General features: G+C 51.6%; 1 protein-coding gene across 1 annotated transcript in view; it reads right to left on the bottom strand.

The window, feature by feature from the left end:
- FBXW4 (F-box and WD repeat domain containing 4) overlaps positions 1 to 16,294 on the bottom strand; it is a 106,486-nt gene that overhangs the window by 2,617 nt on the left and 87,575 nt on the right. The gene's annotated exons all lie outside the window — the stretch shown is intronic.

The raw sequence follows: 16,294 nt of genomic DNA, 5'->3' as shown, positions 1-16,294 counted from the left end.
GTCACCCACTCAGACCAAATATTTACCCAGACTGGAAACTCCATTAACCCCATGGTCCCCTGAGAAACGACTGTCCGGACTGCCAGGGGGGTTGTTGGTTGGATGGAACTGGATCTGGCATCTCCCTCACACTCAAAGTGGGCAAGAACAAGACAGCCGGACAGCCGTGGGGAGCACATTTGGGGGGATGGGGTACCCGGTATGTGTGTGTAGGGCGTCCCCCGCTTGGCTCTGATTTTTCTGACCTCCAAAGGGGAGAAGAGGGAGTCCCGCACGATCCAATTCCCTCCCTTCACTTAGAATCTAGCCCCAAATTTAGGCAGCCCTGTATCCCCAGAGCCTAACGCCCGCCACCCCTTCCCATTCGGCTCCCCTTCCCGCCAAGTCACCAGCCGATAAAAGGGGAGACGGGGGCCGGCCCCAAGCACCCCAGAGCACCTGCTTTTACACCCCCACGACCCACTCGTCCACCCGCCGCCCCGACCTCTTGGTTCTCAGGACAATGAGCCGCGCTTGAAAGCCAGGAGAATGGGCCCTGCCCGCGGGGTCAGGCAGCCCCCTGGTTATTTTGTTACTTTATACTCCTTGATCCCCCAGTGTCACACAGCTCTGAGCCACCCGAGCCAAATGCCTTAATTCCATCTGTAATCTGGGCTAAAACCTCGTCGGGGGGATAAAGACCACACAAAAGGAGAAACAGAGTCGTGGGAGATGTTAAAACAAGTAAACACCTTTGTGTCAGGGGAGCGAAATCGCTGATAAAGCAGCTTAGCGGGCCGAGCGCGGGCATTCCCAGATCCCGAGGCGAGCCCCAGTCCCCGCGGTCCCCCCGGTCCCCCCTCGCTCCCCGCAGCCAGCACGCTTCTATGATCACAGCCCCTCACAGCCCCGGCGGCCTGCTGGGGCCGGCCCGTTTCCCCCAGTCGCTCTCCAAAGAGCAGATTATGTAGAATAACAATTTCTTTGTCGCTGTGTAATTCCCTCCGTGACCGTGACTGTGGGCAGCTATGTCAGCCCCTGATGCCAGACCCCTAGCAACCATTTATAGAGGCCAGCCGGCCCTGGCGACGGCCCCCCCCCGGCCCACACCTCTGGGACAAGCTCTAACACCAAGTGCAGGCATTAATCCCCCCAACCTGAGCCCGCGGTGCTGGGTTATTGGACTTTGTGTGCTGCTTCTGGGGCGGGGGCCGTCCCGTGTGCACAGACGTACTGATACGCAGACGTGTAAGCGCACGCCCACCTTGTTAACCCCTTTGGGGGAAGGCTGCTCCACCCCGGGGAAGACCTGCACCTGTAGGCAGGTCAAAAGGTTAAGGTGTTGACGGATCCCACCCTCTGAGAGACCAGAAAGACAGAACGGCCCAAAGAGGCACACAGAGCCACTTGGTAGACCGAGCTCCTTCCTTAGCGGAGAAGGCCAGCTGCCGGCGGCAAGTCAGTCCACCTTCCTTTACGGTGGGGGGCCAAGGTGGGGGCCACCCTGGTCCCCTCTCCCTGGGGCAATGGGGCCACCTGCCCCCACACAGAGTGCTAACGCCTTGTGGATGGAGATTGTGTCACTCTGTTATTCTGGACTTCCCTAGTGACCGGCACAGTGCAACCATACCCAATAAATACTATTATTGCTGCTGCTGCTGCTGCTGCTATTAAGATTGTCCCCACAAAGATGTACAACCAGCCTAACTCAGCAAACATTCCCAGGAAGCAGCCACAACCCCCTCAGCCCCCCAACAAAGGGCCAGGCCAGGGCTGGGCTCTAGAACGCCTTCCAGGCATCTCAGGCTGTTCAAGTGTGTCAGCCCTACCCAGATCAGGCCCCGCTGAGCCGATGCTGAAGGAAGCCCCGATGGATCGGCAGTCCTGTGAGGCGGATGGGCGGAGCGGCAGCGGCCTCTGGGTTGAGTCTGGCAGCCGGGGCATCCTGAGAGCTGTGGAGTTCCCCCTCCCCACCCCCTGTCAGGCTCCCATCCACCAGCCAGGGGCTCTCTGGGCCGGGCTTCCCTGGGGGGGAAGCAGAGAGGCAGGGAGGAGGCAGTGTTGGCAGTTGGGACGGGGCCAGTTCAGGCTCCTTGTCAGAGATCTTCCACCCGCCTGGCAATCTCCCAGCCCTAGAGGATAGAGGTGACTCCAACCCCGGCCCCGGGCCAGCCCCGGCCCCAACCCCAGCTCCAGGCCACTGCTCTTGTCCTAACCGCTGTGGAGGGGAGATGGGAGCAGAGGCCTGTATGTAGGGGCTGGAGGGTGACTGAAGTAATTCCCAGCAGGGCTCTGTTGGGAGGGGAGGGAAAGGTTTAGAGTAAAGAGGGAGAGAGGGGTGGAGAAAAAACTGACTGAGGTTACAGAGGTCCAGCAACAGGCAGCCGGCAGATCGCCACAGTCCCTTGCAGGCAAGGAAGAATCGGAGGAAGGGGATACCCTCCATTGGTTTACCTCATCAGGCAAGGGTCTGGTCCCAGGCCCTGTTCCCTGGGTACAGTGCCAAGCAATAGGATCTGGGCCACTCCCCCTCACTAGCTTTCTTCTAAATCAGGTCAGGAGAGTAGGGATTTACCTCTTCTCCATCTTCTCCTGGCCACTCCCCCAGCGCCAGCACATCTCTCTTCTTCACACCACAAATGGCTGTGGGGAGGGAAGGGAGTGGGGAGGGGCAGCTGCTCTGCATCTGTTGACACTCGAGCACCTCTTGCATGCTGCGTCCCTCCCACCTGGGCTCTGCCAGGCAGCCTAACGACCGAGGTTAGTGGCTAATGGTGCCAACCAGTAGGGTTTCCCCCCAGCATGCTCTGACTGTCTGGTCTTCACCAACCGCACACCCCTGGAGGAGCCCGAGATGTGCTGCTCAGCATGCTCAGAGAGCCTGTCGACTTTAATCTTAAATAAGAGTGAATGAATAATCTGGAGATATAGCTTCATGTTTGTCCAAAATCAGGAGTGAAAAGTGGGAAAGAAAGGGACAGAGAGGGCCGGGACCAGTCTGTGCAGGCCCTGGGGGAAGAGGAATGGGGAGAGATTTCCCTGGCCGCTCGAGGCGCCTACTGATACTTTGTCAGGAGGCTGTGGCTTGTAAGGAGGTCAAGATCCACACACAGGAGAGCCAAAATGTGGCAGCCCCTTGGGGAGAAGGGGGTGTCAGAGCTGCCCGCAGTAAGTTGCTAGTCACTCCTGGACCCGCATCTCTTAAGACAAATAGGCAGGACCTGGGGAGGAGGGAGTCTTCCCTCTGGGCCCAAACATCTCAGTTTAGGGAATGAGAGGGGACGTCTTTGGAGTCAGTTAGGCTCTCCGGCCCAGATTCTGGAGGGTGTTTTCCTGGCCCCTCTCCAGCCATCCTTGCGTCTCAATTCATTTCCTATTGGAGCACATGGGGCTGGGGTGGCTTTTTGCAGCCTCACTCCTTGGTCTGTGAAAAGGGACAGAGGAAGGAGGAGACCTGGGGCCTGCCTCTGAGGAACTATTAGTGGCAAGGGGCTGGCGGGACAGAGACACAACACACATAAAGCATAAACACCACCAATGTGGCCTCCCATCCACCGTGGGCTCTGGGGCCCACCGAGAGTCACCCATTGCCTGAGCAGCCTGCCTCCTGCCCACTTCAAAGACTGTTTACACACTTATGCCTTTACTTTACAGAACTCATCTTCCCACACAAGCCATGTCCTCCCCATGTCCCATTACTGTAGACAGCACCACCATCCTTCCTGTCTCATAAACCCATAATCTTGGCATTATCCTTGACTCATCTCTCTCATTCAACCCACATATTCAATCTGTCAGTTCTACCTTCACAACATTGAAATCCACCCTTTCCTCGCCACGCAAACTGCTACTGTGCTAATCCAAGTACTCACTCTAAACTCCATCAACTATTGCATCAGGCTCTTCGCTGACCTCCCTGCTTCCTGTCATTCTCCACACCAGTCCATACTTCAGTCTGAGGTCTGGATCATTTTTCTAAAAGTTCAGTCCAGATTTCTCCACTCTTCAGGAGTCTCCAGTGGTTGCCCAACCACTTCTGCATCAAACAGAAACTCCTTACCACCGGCTTTAAAGCACTCACAGTGCTCAGCACACAATAAGCACTCAATAAATATGACCGATTATCTTAATTTATGAATTTCCTACTATAACCCAACACACTCACTTCGCTCCTCTAACACCAACCTACTCACTGTACCATAATCTCATCTTCCTTGCTGCTGACTTCTCACTCCTGTTCTGCCTCTGGCCTGAAGCTCCCTCCCACTCTGTATCAACAGACCATTACTCCCCACCTTCAAAGCCTTATTAAATACACATCTCTTCCAAAAGCCCTTCCCTGACTAAGCCTTCATTTCCCCTACTCCTTCTTTCTGCATCACCCGTCACTTGGATTAGTAGCCTTTAAGCTCTTGATATTCACTCTACCCTCAGCTCCACAGCACTTTGATTATTATTATTATTATTTTCTCACTCTCCATTATGGCCTAGCCGTCAAAGCTCTTACTCCGTAGGCACCTTCAGGGAAGGGACTGTGTCCTTAACTTCTTTTCTATATTCCCCAAAGGGCTAATATAGCACCCTGCACAAACTAAGTGCTCATACATATCGTCCGGACTGATATGCACAGGCAAGAGTGGCAGCTTTCCCATCAGCCAATGGGGAAATGTGAACTGGGCATCAGATTGACAAGGATGCTCAATGCCAGGCATGTGTCTTCGCCCTAGTGGAAAATCCCATTCTGTTCTCTTATTCTATGGGTATCTGGAGCTGGTCTCTAGGGCCCTGTTGACTGAAAGCCACCTAAGGACAGAGTGAAGTCACTTTCCATTAACCCCATCATCTTCCATCCTCTTACCAAACACCCAACCCACCACCAAAGGAAGAGGAGATTGTGGAAGACATGAAATTAGGGCCTGAAACCATCTGGGTTTGAGCAACCAAGTACGTTGGCCCGAGAAACATTGAGGGCCCACAGGGAAGAGACTCGCAGGCCCACCTGGATGGGACTTACAAGCCCACGGCTGTCCTCTCCAGGTCCGGGGTCGACAACCGAGAAACGGAACCCGAGGCCCAGAGGGGCAGTGGTGGTGACGGTTTTGGGCCATTGAGGTGGCTGAGCCGAGAGCTTTCCTCTCTTTTCTTCTGGGTTTCCTGAACTGGCCCACACACACTTTAAATGGTCCAATAAAAAGATACAATTTCTTTACCTTTCTACACGGGGACCCTGTGAGTTTTTGTTGTCTGGGTTCCCGTAAGGTTAAGTTCAGAGTATAAACTGACACGCTGGGCTATGGGAAACAGCCAGTTTCTTCAAATAAAGCCACGATGGTGCCAAAGGGGTCCTGCTGGGGCTTTTATTTGGGAAAACAAACAGAAATGGCACCGAGCCCGCCTGCTTTACGGACCAATTTAACTATAAAACCCACGTTCACCCTCTCGGGGCTGGGGGGGGCGGGAGGGAGGAAAAGACGGGGCATGGACAATGGCCCCAAACTTTGGGGGAAAGGGGACAAAACAAGCTGTCTGTCTCCTTGTCTTTCTTGTCCTGGGCTCCTTTTCTTAGCACACGTGTGTTCTTGTAAAAACGATTAGATTGCAATTTGTATAACACGGTGACCCCCAAATTCAGATGTTTCACCCCTTTTCTCTGTGAAGAATGTCAAGAATGCTCCTCTGCCTTTCTCTCAAACTGTGATTTCTGGGGCGGGGGGTGGGGGATTGGAGGGGTGGTGAATGGTGCAGAGCAAAGACCTCTTGCACCACTTGTGTGGGAATCAGTTAGCAGCGAGCCCTCTCTGGCCAGGGAGCGAGCTCTCCGGAGGTCTCCTTTAGTGGGTGGACAAAAAAATTAAAGAAAATACAGCTCCAAATCAAAACAAAGCCATCTGTTTAAATTAGCTAGTTAGCCAAGACCAGGGGCTTCCCTCCTCTGATTCCCTGGGATGCACCTCTTCCACCTCCTCTGTGCCCGGTCCTGCCAATTCTCTTTCAACCGGGGGAACGATTAAAATGATGTGGCTCGTGTATGCCCAACTGATGAGCGATGCCCCTCCCACACCCCTTGGCAGGGGCCGGGGCCACCCCCTTCTTTGAGGCTTCAGCCAGAGGAAACTTCTCGGGACCCTGGTCTTGGATTCGCCTGAAATGAGACAAGGGCCTGGAGCAAAGATGGGAAATTCCAAGAGACTGGCCCGAGGGAGTTAGCCTATGCAGCTTGACAATTCACCTCGGCAAAGAGACGTTCCTGCAGCCATTCAAAGGAGGATTCACCACAGTGGCCTTTTGGGGTTTAGATGTAGAGTGGATTGGAGGCAGGGGACCGGACCTGATGTCGTCCCCTTCCGGAGCTAAACGCTGTAGCCGAGTGGAAGCATGGGTCTTGGAGCCAGAGGACCTGGGTTCTAATCCTGACTCTGCTCTTTACCTGTTGTCTAACCTTGGGCAAGTCACTTCACTTCTCTGGGCCTCAGTTTCCACATCTGTAAATGTAAATGTAAAATATCTGTTCTCCCTACTTTGACTGTGAGCCCCATATGAGACAGAAAATGTGCCTTAACTGATTATCTTGGGTCCCTTCCAGCACTTAGTATAGCTTAATAAGTGCTTAACAAATAAGTACTTAACAAATGCTATTATGATGATGATGATGATGATGTCCTTTGACTTCTGACTCTCCTGGGCAGGGAACATTTGCTCTGCATCACTGCCAGCCAGGGACCCAGTTACTGCAGAAGGGGGGCAGAGGGGCAGTCAGTGGCAGGGCTCCACAATCAGGTGATGGGGGACGACAGAGCGGTTTCTCATCTGCCCTTCCACCCTCAGCACCAGAGAAACTGGGAGTGGCAAGGGATCCTTTTGGCCTCTGCCAAGCCAATGGGTCCTAGGTGACTTCCAGGGACCGAGGGCAAGTTTCCCAGGAATGCGCCTTCTCCTCTAGGGATGAACACAGAACCTTGGGCTGTAGGAAGGGTTTGGGGGGATCTGGACAGTCACAGATGACTTTCTGATCTCTCTACTACCTGAGGCTCCCAAAGAGCCAAAGCCAAGAATGACAGGAACCAAGGGCATCTCTGGCCAAGCAGATCCCTGACTCTTCCTACGTCCATCTGGATATCTCTTTTGGAGTTTGGCACTGGCTTGGGCCCAGACTGGGGCCTCAGCCTGGCTCCTATCTCAGGTCTCTGGTGGACGATGGCTCCACGCAATGGCAGCAACATGGTTTCGGTGCACAAATAAACTAGCGGGCTAGTCGTCCCTTCTGCCCTCCTTGGAATGGCAATTCCATCAACGCTCGGGGCAACTGCTTAGGTTCACTTCACCACCCAAGTACAACCTATCCGTCCCTCCCTCCCTCCCGAGACCCTTTCAGATCTCGGCTCCCCCTTCCTGGGACTTGGCTCGGGTCAGGGCATGCCCAGACTGCAGCCCTGGACTTGGGTCTGTGCAGTTTATTGATGATTATGACATAATGATGATGATAAAAGTAATAATAACCCAAGCGCTTAGTACAGTGCTCTGCACATAGTAAGCGCTCAATAAATACTATTGAATGAATAATAACAATATCAGCTAAGTGCTTACTTTGTTACAAGCACTCTACTAAGTACTGTGGTGGTAACAAGATAATTAGGTCAGATGCAGTCTCTTTCCCAGACAGGGCTCACAGTCTAAGTAGGAAGGGAACTGGCACTGGATGTCCATTTTACATATGAGGAAACTGAGGCAGCAAGAAGTAAAGTGACTTAGCCAAAATCATATAGGCAAGTGGCAGAGCTGAGATTAGAACCCAGGTCCCCTGACTCTCAGGCCTATGCTCTTTCCACTAGGCTATGCTGCTTCTCTAGTCCCCAGAGAGGGGGAACCACCACTCTCCCCATCTTCAAAGCCTTATTAAAATCACATCTCCTCCAGGCTGCCTCTCCTGACTAATCTCTCATCTGCAAAGTTTATTTTCCCTCCCTTCCACATCATCCATGCTCTAGAATCTGCTTAAGCACTCAGGCACTCCATCTCTGCCCTTGAAGCACTTATTCTTAGTGGACTCCCCTAGCTGGAATTAATTTTAGTGCCTGTTTCCCCTGCTGGATTGTAAACTTCTCGAGGGCAGGGATCCTGTCTATTACTTCTACTCTGCTCTCTCTCACAGTAAACACTCAATAAACCCCATTGACAAGCACCTAGTACAGTGCTCTGCACCCAGTAAGTGTTCAATAAATATGACTGAAGGAATGAAGTAGAGAGGAAATAGCAGGTGACTTCTTGGCCTCCCAGGCTCCCCTCCCCTCAGGGCCCCCAACTTCCCCTGGCTTCTGGCCAGCCCCACCGGGGACACAACCCCTGGACCAAGCAGAAAGGCCGGCCATGCCGGCTAGTCAGTCAGGCCCGCAGAAGACAGTGGTCCTTGGCTGCTGGGAAGGGAGCTGCTCGGCCTCTCTTTCTCCCCGCCAACAATGAGAAGGGACGTTCCCGGGCGGTAGGCCTCTATTGTGGGATCTGTCAAGTCACTGTCTTCCTAACGTGCTACAGTTCTCGCCCAGCCCCTCTCCCTGCTGATCCTCCACGCCCACCTTTAAGCCTTTATGAATTCTTCTACCTTTTGAGTAGCTGCACTAGCTTCTGCAGACTTCAAAGAGCTTCTGCCTTGAACACCTGAAGGGGAGGGCGGTGGTGGTTTGGGTCGGTGGGGAATTGGGGGGTGAGGGGAGATCATGCAGCAGAAAGAAAGAGAGAGAGAATGAGAAAGAGAGAAAGAAAGAGAGAGAGAGAGAGTGTGTTGAGGGGGGAGGGGAGGTGCTGGGTCACAAATGTAACTCTGTTTCGTCCCCCTTTGCTCTCCTCCACCCGTCACCTTTGAATAGGTGGCAGAGATAAATGGCAAGCAACAAAAAAGCCTTAGCCCGTCTGCACCACCCCTATTACTTAAGGGGGGAAGAGCCCAGTCCTAAAAACAAGCACGCACACACCCGCGCACACACTCTCACACACACACACACTCACACACATGTGTTCAGACACAATGGCTCAAAAGGCCAAGTAGCAAAGCAGTCCCACTTTGTACTGCTAACAAGGGGAACCTAATTACAGGAAGAGGGCAGACGGGGCAGATAAAAGGATACAAAATTTCAACATCTGTTGCCATAAAGGGATAAGGTGAAGTGAAACGCAAAGTATCAGTTTGGTGTCAGAGCCGGCAGAAAGCTGATTTCAAAGAGTTCGGGGGATGGAGGGAGCTGAAGGGGGTGGAGGGGAAAAGTGGGAAGGGAAAGAAAAAAAGAGAGCGAAATTACAGGGTTCCTTGGAAAGAAAAAAAAGAAAAAAGCTGTCACTGAGGCTTTCCAAAAAGATGGCAGATAGTTTAAGGAGGGGCAGGGAGGGGAAAAGGCAGCAGGCACATTCCCCTCTAACTGCAAAGGGCTTCCTGGCAGTCTGAGGAGGGCATAGAGGGCTTGGGGAGGAGAGGGAAAGGGGGCCACAGGCATTGAAGGGTGCTGCATAGGGATAATCTCCCTACTAACCAGTGAAGGACCCCAGCCCCGCCGGGCCACAGTCCCGGTACAGTGCTCTCTATGCACCCATGGTTGATTGATTGATTGATCCAGAAAAGCGATAAGGGAGGGAAGAGCGGACAGCTTCCTCAGTGATCTCAGAAAGTGTCCCTCAGGCCTTGACCCACTTCAGAGGGTGACTCTGGGGGACAGGAATCTTGGAGCCTCTGGAAGCGCCTTGGGATGGGGGGAGGTAGAGCTGGGAAAACACCCAGCAGCCCAGACCTGGACCCATGCCATTCCAGAACGCGAACAGGGACATGATAATAATCCTAACAATAATTACAGTGATGTTTGTTAAGCGCTTTCTCTGCGCCAAGCACCTACTAAGCACTGAGGTACATACAGGATCATCAGGTCAGACGTCCTTCACCACCCCCAGAGTGGCAGGACCCTGACCCTGGGACAGGAAGACCCAGCTGAGATGCCGGGAGAGGTCTGAACCCCACTTTCCTGACCAACCTTACTGAGAAGCCCAGACTCTAGGGTGGGACCACTGAGGACCCTTGCAGGCAGCAGATGGACAGTATGCTGAACCCCCTCAGGAATTGGACTTCGAGACAGGGTTCCAAGACCACCTCCCAGCCTTCCCAATCATTTTCACGCCACATTATGTAACACCCAGGAGCAGCAGGCGCCTGAAGGACAGGACTGGTGCCAGGGGAGAACGTTCACCTTTACTAAGATTTTTAACTTGTCGGCCACTTGCTTTTTTTTTGAGGCTTAACTGGTGCTAATTTGCATAGAAGTGGTAGGTGCTCTACATAGAGAACCGGGACCTCAGTCTCTTTAAAGTCGAACCAGAAATTAGACCAAATGAACTTCTCTTTCCATGAACTTTCTTCTCCCTTCCTTATCCCGTCCCCACCAGCCACCCTGCCAAGTTTGACAGGCAGCTGCAGAGTGGAGAGGGAGGGTGAGTGGTCAGAAATGTGCCCCTGGGTTGGGTACTATGGCCTATCCCATTCTGGCGGGACTTACTGGCAGAGGTGGAGTTTGAGAAGAACTTGGAGAAGACAGTAAAGATGAGGCAGGAAAATATGTGGAAGACAGGAGGCTGCTCCAGGCAAAGCTGGGGAGATGGAGAAAGGGGAAGAATGGAGGCAGAAATAGGAGGGAACGCATGCCGAAACTGAGAGAAGCGAGGAGCCGACGGAAGGGACTTAGCCAGGGTTGACTCCGGCCATTTGGCTGCCCTGAGGTGGTGCCAGTATCATCCCCTGCTCCTTCAAATGCTGCCCCCACCCGCAACGTTCTGTGTGACGCCAACAGATCACGTTGCGTGGACACACCAGAGAATAGATTGAAGTCACGTGTCATGTTTTGCAGAAGAGTGTTTCTTCGCCAGCGCTTACAACAGTGCCTGGCACATAGTAAACACTTAACAAATACCATTAAAAAACCCTAATTGACTTGTAGTTACCTCAGCACTTAGAAAAGTGTTTGACACACAGTAAGCATTTAACAAATACCATAAAATGAGAGTAAGTCCTAACAAACATCACAAGTATTACTGATATTATTGCTTTCACTCAAGGACTAGAGAAATATTTCCACCTTTCTCAGACAGCTACTTCTTGCTTTATAACACATGTGCAAGTCAAACAGATGGAACACACGGGAAGAGTGGAAAGCAAAATGAATGACAGAGCGATTGGTAACTATGTGAGAGCGTGCCCTGCCGCCTTTACAGATCAGCCCCTTACACTCTAGACTGTAAGCTCGTTGCGGGCCGGGAATGTGTCTACCAACTCTGTTTTATTGCACTTTCCCAAGTGCTCAGTATAGTGTTCAGCACACAAGGAGCGCTCAAAGATAAGACTGATTAACATGCAATGAATATTAAACAGCAACAGCTGGCTTCGTCAGTTGGCCCCGCTGTTTCCTGCCGCTTTTCGTAGGCTCTTTCGCAGACCCAGAACCGGGCCCCCGAGCTCACTGTCCCACCCAGTTGCGGACCGCCCGACAGACGGATGGCGGCACCTGCACAAAACGATGGGCAATTAACCCGAGAGTTTCGTTCAAACACGGGCTCTGATTCCCGGAGCACTCCCCATTCAGAAGCTCAAGAGCGAGATGGCTTTGCCAAGAGCCTCCTCCCGGGACAAAAGGACATAGTTAAGATCGCACCACCAAACAAACATGCCCCCAATAACAGCTACAAGGACCAGCCAATGGCTGATCCGGCCTGGAACTAAGGAGATCAAGGCACCGAGGTTATTAGCTTTAAATCCTTTTGTAGTGCATTTCGACTCTCAGCTGCCGAGTCCTCCAGACCACCTACCCGTGGGGAGCAGGAAACCTTAGGGACCTGCAGGTTAATCGAAAAAGAGAAAAACCCAAGGCCCAGGGCCTTGGGACTCACTGGGGAGCAGAGCTTGCAATCACTCTTGCACTTAAGAAAGGCTTGGGAAAGAGGGGGGCAAAGGCAGATGCCCAGCTCCTTTCCAAAGTCTCCACTCTCAGCAGGTTCACTAGAATTGCCCCCCCTCCACCCCTCCCCGCCCCTCCCGAGCCTGTAGGAATGTAAGCCTGCTGAGGGACAGGGATCATGTCTAATTGTCACTTGGGCACTCTCTCCCAGCACTCAGTACAGTGTTCTGCCCACCGCCAGCACTTAATAAATACTATTTTTACTACTATTCAAGGACCACCAGAACTGGGATGTGTTCAATCAAACTGCCCATAACCTTGGTGCTTCTTGTGCTTTCCAAATGCCCTTCTTCTGCATTACTAAGTTGATGGGAAATGAAGCCACGTTTCTCAGAGTATCAGATTTCTTTGTTCAACAAGTACTTAAAATGAGGGTGGGAGAGGATGGAATAATAATAATAATAATAATGGCACTTAAACACTTAATATGGGCCAAGAACTGTTCTAAACCCCGGGCAGATACAAGTTAATCAGGTTGGACACAGTCCCTGTCACACATGGGCCTCACACTCTTAATGCCCATTTTATAGATACGGTAGCTGAGGCGCGAAGAAGTTAAGTGATTTGTCCAAGGCCACACAGCATATAGCGGAGCTGGGGTTAAAACCCAGGACTTTCTGACTCCCAGCCCCGTAATCTAGCCACTAAACCACGCTACTTCTCTAGAGTATAATAATATTTGTTAAGTAACAACATGCCAAGCATTGTACTTAAGCACTGGGCAGATCTGAGATAATCAGGCCAGACACAGTCCCTGTCCCACCCGGGGCTCACAGTCCTCACTCTAGGCTTCAAGGCTCTACATCACCTTGCCCCTTCCTACCTCTCCTCCCTTCTCTCTTTCTACCGCCCACCCCGCACGCTCCGCTCCTCCGCCGCCCACCTCCTCACCGTCCCTGGGTCTCGCCTATCCCGCCGTCGACCCCTGGGCCACGTCCTCCCGCGGTCCTGGAACGCCCTCCCTCCTCACCTCTGCCAAACTGATTCTCTTCCCCTCTTCAAAACCCTACTTAAAACTCACTTCCTCCAAGAGGCCTTCCCAGACTGAGCTCCTCTTCTCCCTCTACTCCCTCTACAACCCCCCCTTCACCTCTCGGCAGCTTAACCCACTTTTTCCCCCATTTCCCTCTGCTCCTCCTCCTCTCCCTTCCCATCCCCTCAGCACTGTACTCGTCCGCTCAACTGTATATATTTATTACCCTATTTATTTTGTTAATGAAATGTACATCGCCTTGATTCTATTTAGTTGCCATTGTTTTTACGAGATGTTCTTCCCCTTGACTCTATTTATTGCCATTGTTCTTGTCTGTCCGTCTCCCCCGATTAGACTGTAAGCCCGTCAAACGGCAGGGACTGTCTCTATCTGTTGCCGACTTGTTCATTCCAAGCGCTTAGTACAGTGCTCTGCACATAGTAAGCACTCAATAAATACTATTGAATGAATGAACAGTCTAAAATGGCAGAAAAACAGGTGGTGAATCCCTAGTTTTCAAATGAGGAAACTGAAGCACGGAGAAGAGCATGTTTTCTCTGCTCCAATCTCTGCTCCAATTCCTATTCCCCATCTCCTTTAGACTCTCAGTCTTCTTCCCCCAACTCCCCTATTCCTGCCTGTTCCTGCTCTGGCACTGGCCGCTCCTCCTGGAGGCTGCTCCCCCCACCCCGGGACCATCAGCTGTTCCTCCTGAAGGCTGCTCTCCCCGCGGACAGTCTGAGCTGCCCAGAGGAGCCCAGATCCTCCCTCAAGATTAAGACCATCGTCTCCGATCATCAGCACTGACGGAACTCTACTGTTGGGCACAGCACCTGTACTCGGTCCTTCAGAACACACAAGGGAATTAAAAAGCATGGCCCTGCCTTCAAGGAATTCACCGTCTAATGGGAGAGACAGGTGGACCCATTTGCTAAAAATACCCAAAAAAGGTGAAATATTAAGATTAAAAACCAAAGCAGGCAATTGCAAGAATAATTACGTAGTTATCAAATAAATAAGCAGATATAGCCTGTTAAACGGGATTTAATACTCTTTCTCCCTCCTACATAGAATGTGATCCCATATCGGACAGGGACTGCGTCTGATCTGATTAATTTGAATCTTTTGCAGGGCTCGGAACAGCGTCTGACACATACAAGTGCTTAACAAATGCCATCATTATTGTACCTGTGAGCATTAGCCAGGAATGGGGGACTTCCAACTTTACTCTCCCAACTTTCTGGGACCAGCAGAATTCGTTCAAGAGTAAAGGTTTAAAGGGGACCGGGCCAGAAAGGTCAGGAGCAAATCAATCAATCAATGGTATTTATTAAGCACTCACTGTGTGCAGAGCCCTGAACTAAGCACTTGGGAGAGTCCAAAACAATAGAGTCGGTAGACATGATCCCTGCCCTCAAGCAGAAGTAGAGCTCTTATTCAGGAGGATGTCAAGAAAATTAAGATTCAGATTTCCTTTAATCATCCCTCCTAATTATAAACGGTTTTCCTCCACACTTTTTCCTTCAGCTTTCTCTTATCACTTCAGGTTTATGAGGGGACCTTTCTCACTTATTACCTTCAAAGCACTTGCTAAAAAAAATCTGGTTCTTTCTTTTTCTCTTTTTCCACTGAGTTTGATTTAAATTTGGCTCATCCCACCATGTCTAAAGGAGTCAAACTCCTGAAACCCCTGGGGTTGAGTAGATAGAGGTAATCCATGTTTTGGTGAGTTTTTGTCTTCTGAAGTCATGTTATGCAAAGTTTTACTGTAGCTGGATCCTTTCCCTAAGGACTTCCCACCCCCAACCCTAGCCGAACTCCCCACCGCCCCACGCTAGCTTCCTCTCTGGCACTGGTCCCTCAATTCTCAGGAGACAGTTGCTGTTTTTCACTTCACTCAAGTAGTTCGAGGGAATTCAGGGTTCTCCAGTGCACACACCCACCTGGACAGTGGCCATTCCCAATTCTTGGAACGCAGGCATCCTGCAGACCCAATTTCATGCCACTCATCCTGACCCCATTCTCCACTCCCTCCACGCCCCAACCCACGCCGATCCTGACCAGAACCGAAGGGGCTCTTCTGGGGTAAGAGGGGCAGGAAGAGGGGGGCCAGGCGAACACCATGAAGCATGGAGAAAGGCAGGGGTCTCCATCTACTGTCCACCAGAGAGAGTCCACGTTTCCAAACCCTGGGCTAGGCTTCCCTCAGTCACACCTGAGGAAGAGGGAAGGAGCGTCCAAAATCCCAGGACTGCCGGGTGAGCCGATGAGTACGGAGCAGACCTTTCCCGCCTCCACCCACCCACAACACACATGAAAGGGAAAATCCCGCGGCACCTCACGTTTCAACTGTGACAGGTTAAAAGCGAAGAATCTGTTCAACATTTAAGCCAATGCAGCCGAGTCCTGTCGGCTATATTGTTCCACCTTTTTGATTGGTCTGTCAATCAGGCTTTGGCATTATTGAAAGATCAAACTCCATCCTGCCTGTTCATTACCTTAATCCTATTTTCTACACAGCTTTATTATCTATTCGGGCTTCTCTGGGAAAAGCAGCTAGAGACAGTCACCCTGTCCCCCCGCTCCCAATCCCTACTCTTGGCAGACACCTCCATTATAAGTCTTATGGCCACAGGAACCCCTCAGACAAGGCTGGTCACTTTAGGCTCTCCAGCTCAACTCTGCATCTTCCAAACCCAATAACTCCAAAACCGAGTTAGGGCTGAGGGCTGAGTGTCCCAAAATGACCGGCTCCTTCTTTCCTCTTTCCCACCCCACAGGCTATTCAGGTTGACAAAGAAATGCACCTACAGAATTCTTTTCCATTTGGCTGGGATAAATTCTACTCATCCCAGGCAAGTCGTTCTCTGCAAGCCCGGCTGAAGAAAAGGGAGAGAGAACAAGAGCGGTGGAAGGGGAGCTCGGCAACTTCCTGTTAGCTTCTTAGTGACAGAGAAGCCCAGAGGAGTGCCACGTCTTAATGCCTGGGGAACAAGTTGAGAATCTCTGGTCCCCACAGGTGAGAGTCACAGGTCAAGATAGCCTCTGCTTCCCTGTATTAGCAAGGAAAGAGCTCAGTGCCTGGAAAAGGAAGGGAAGCATCTTTTTCAATCTGAGAGAATCTGGAATGGGGTGGCAGGGAGGTGGGTCCCCTGTTTCAAGTATAGATATCCACAAAGAAGCAATAGGAAACACACTACAGGCTGATCAACTCTCTTGGGAAAAAATAAATGAGAAATCCAACTCACCTCAATTCCCTATATCAGGCAAGAAAAGAGCTCACGAACACTCTATATTAACAGAGAGAAGAGGAGAGGGACAGAAGATCAGGGAGGATGGGAGTAACAAGGGGAAGAAGAGA

Source organism: Ornithorhynchus anatinus, chromosome 16 (assembly GCF_004115215.2).
Source record: "Ornithorhynchus anatinus isolate Pmale09 chromosome 16, mOrnAna1.pri.v4, whole genome shotgun sequence".
Taxonomy (NCBI): Eukaryota; Metazoa; Chordata; class Mammalia; order Monotremata; family Ornithorhynchidae; genus Ornithorhynchus; species Ornithorhynchus anatinus.
Note: the sequence above shows the minus strand (reverse complement) of the source record. Positions and strands in the feature narration are given on the sequence as shown.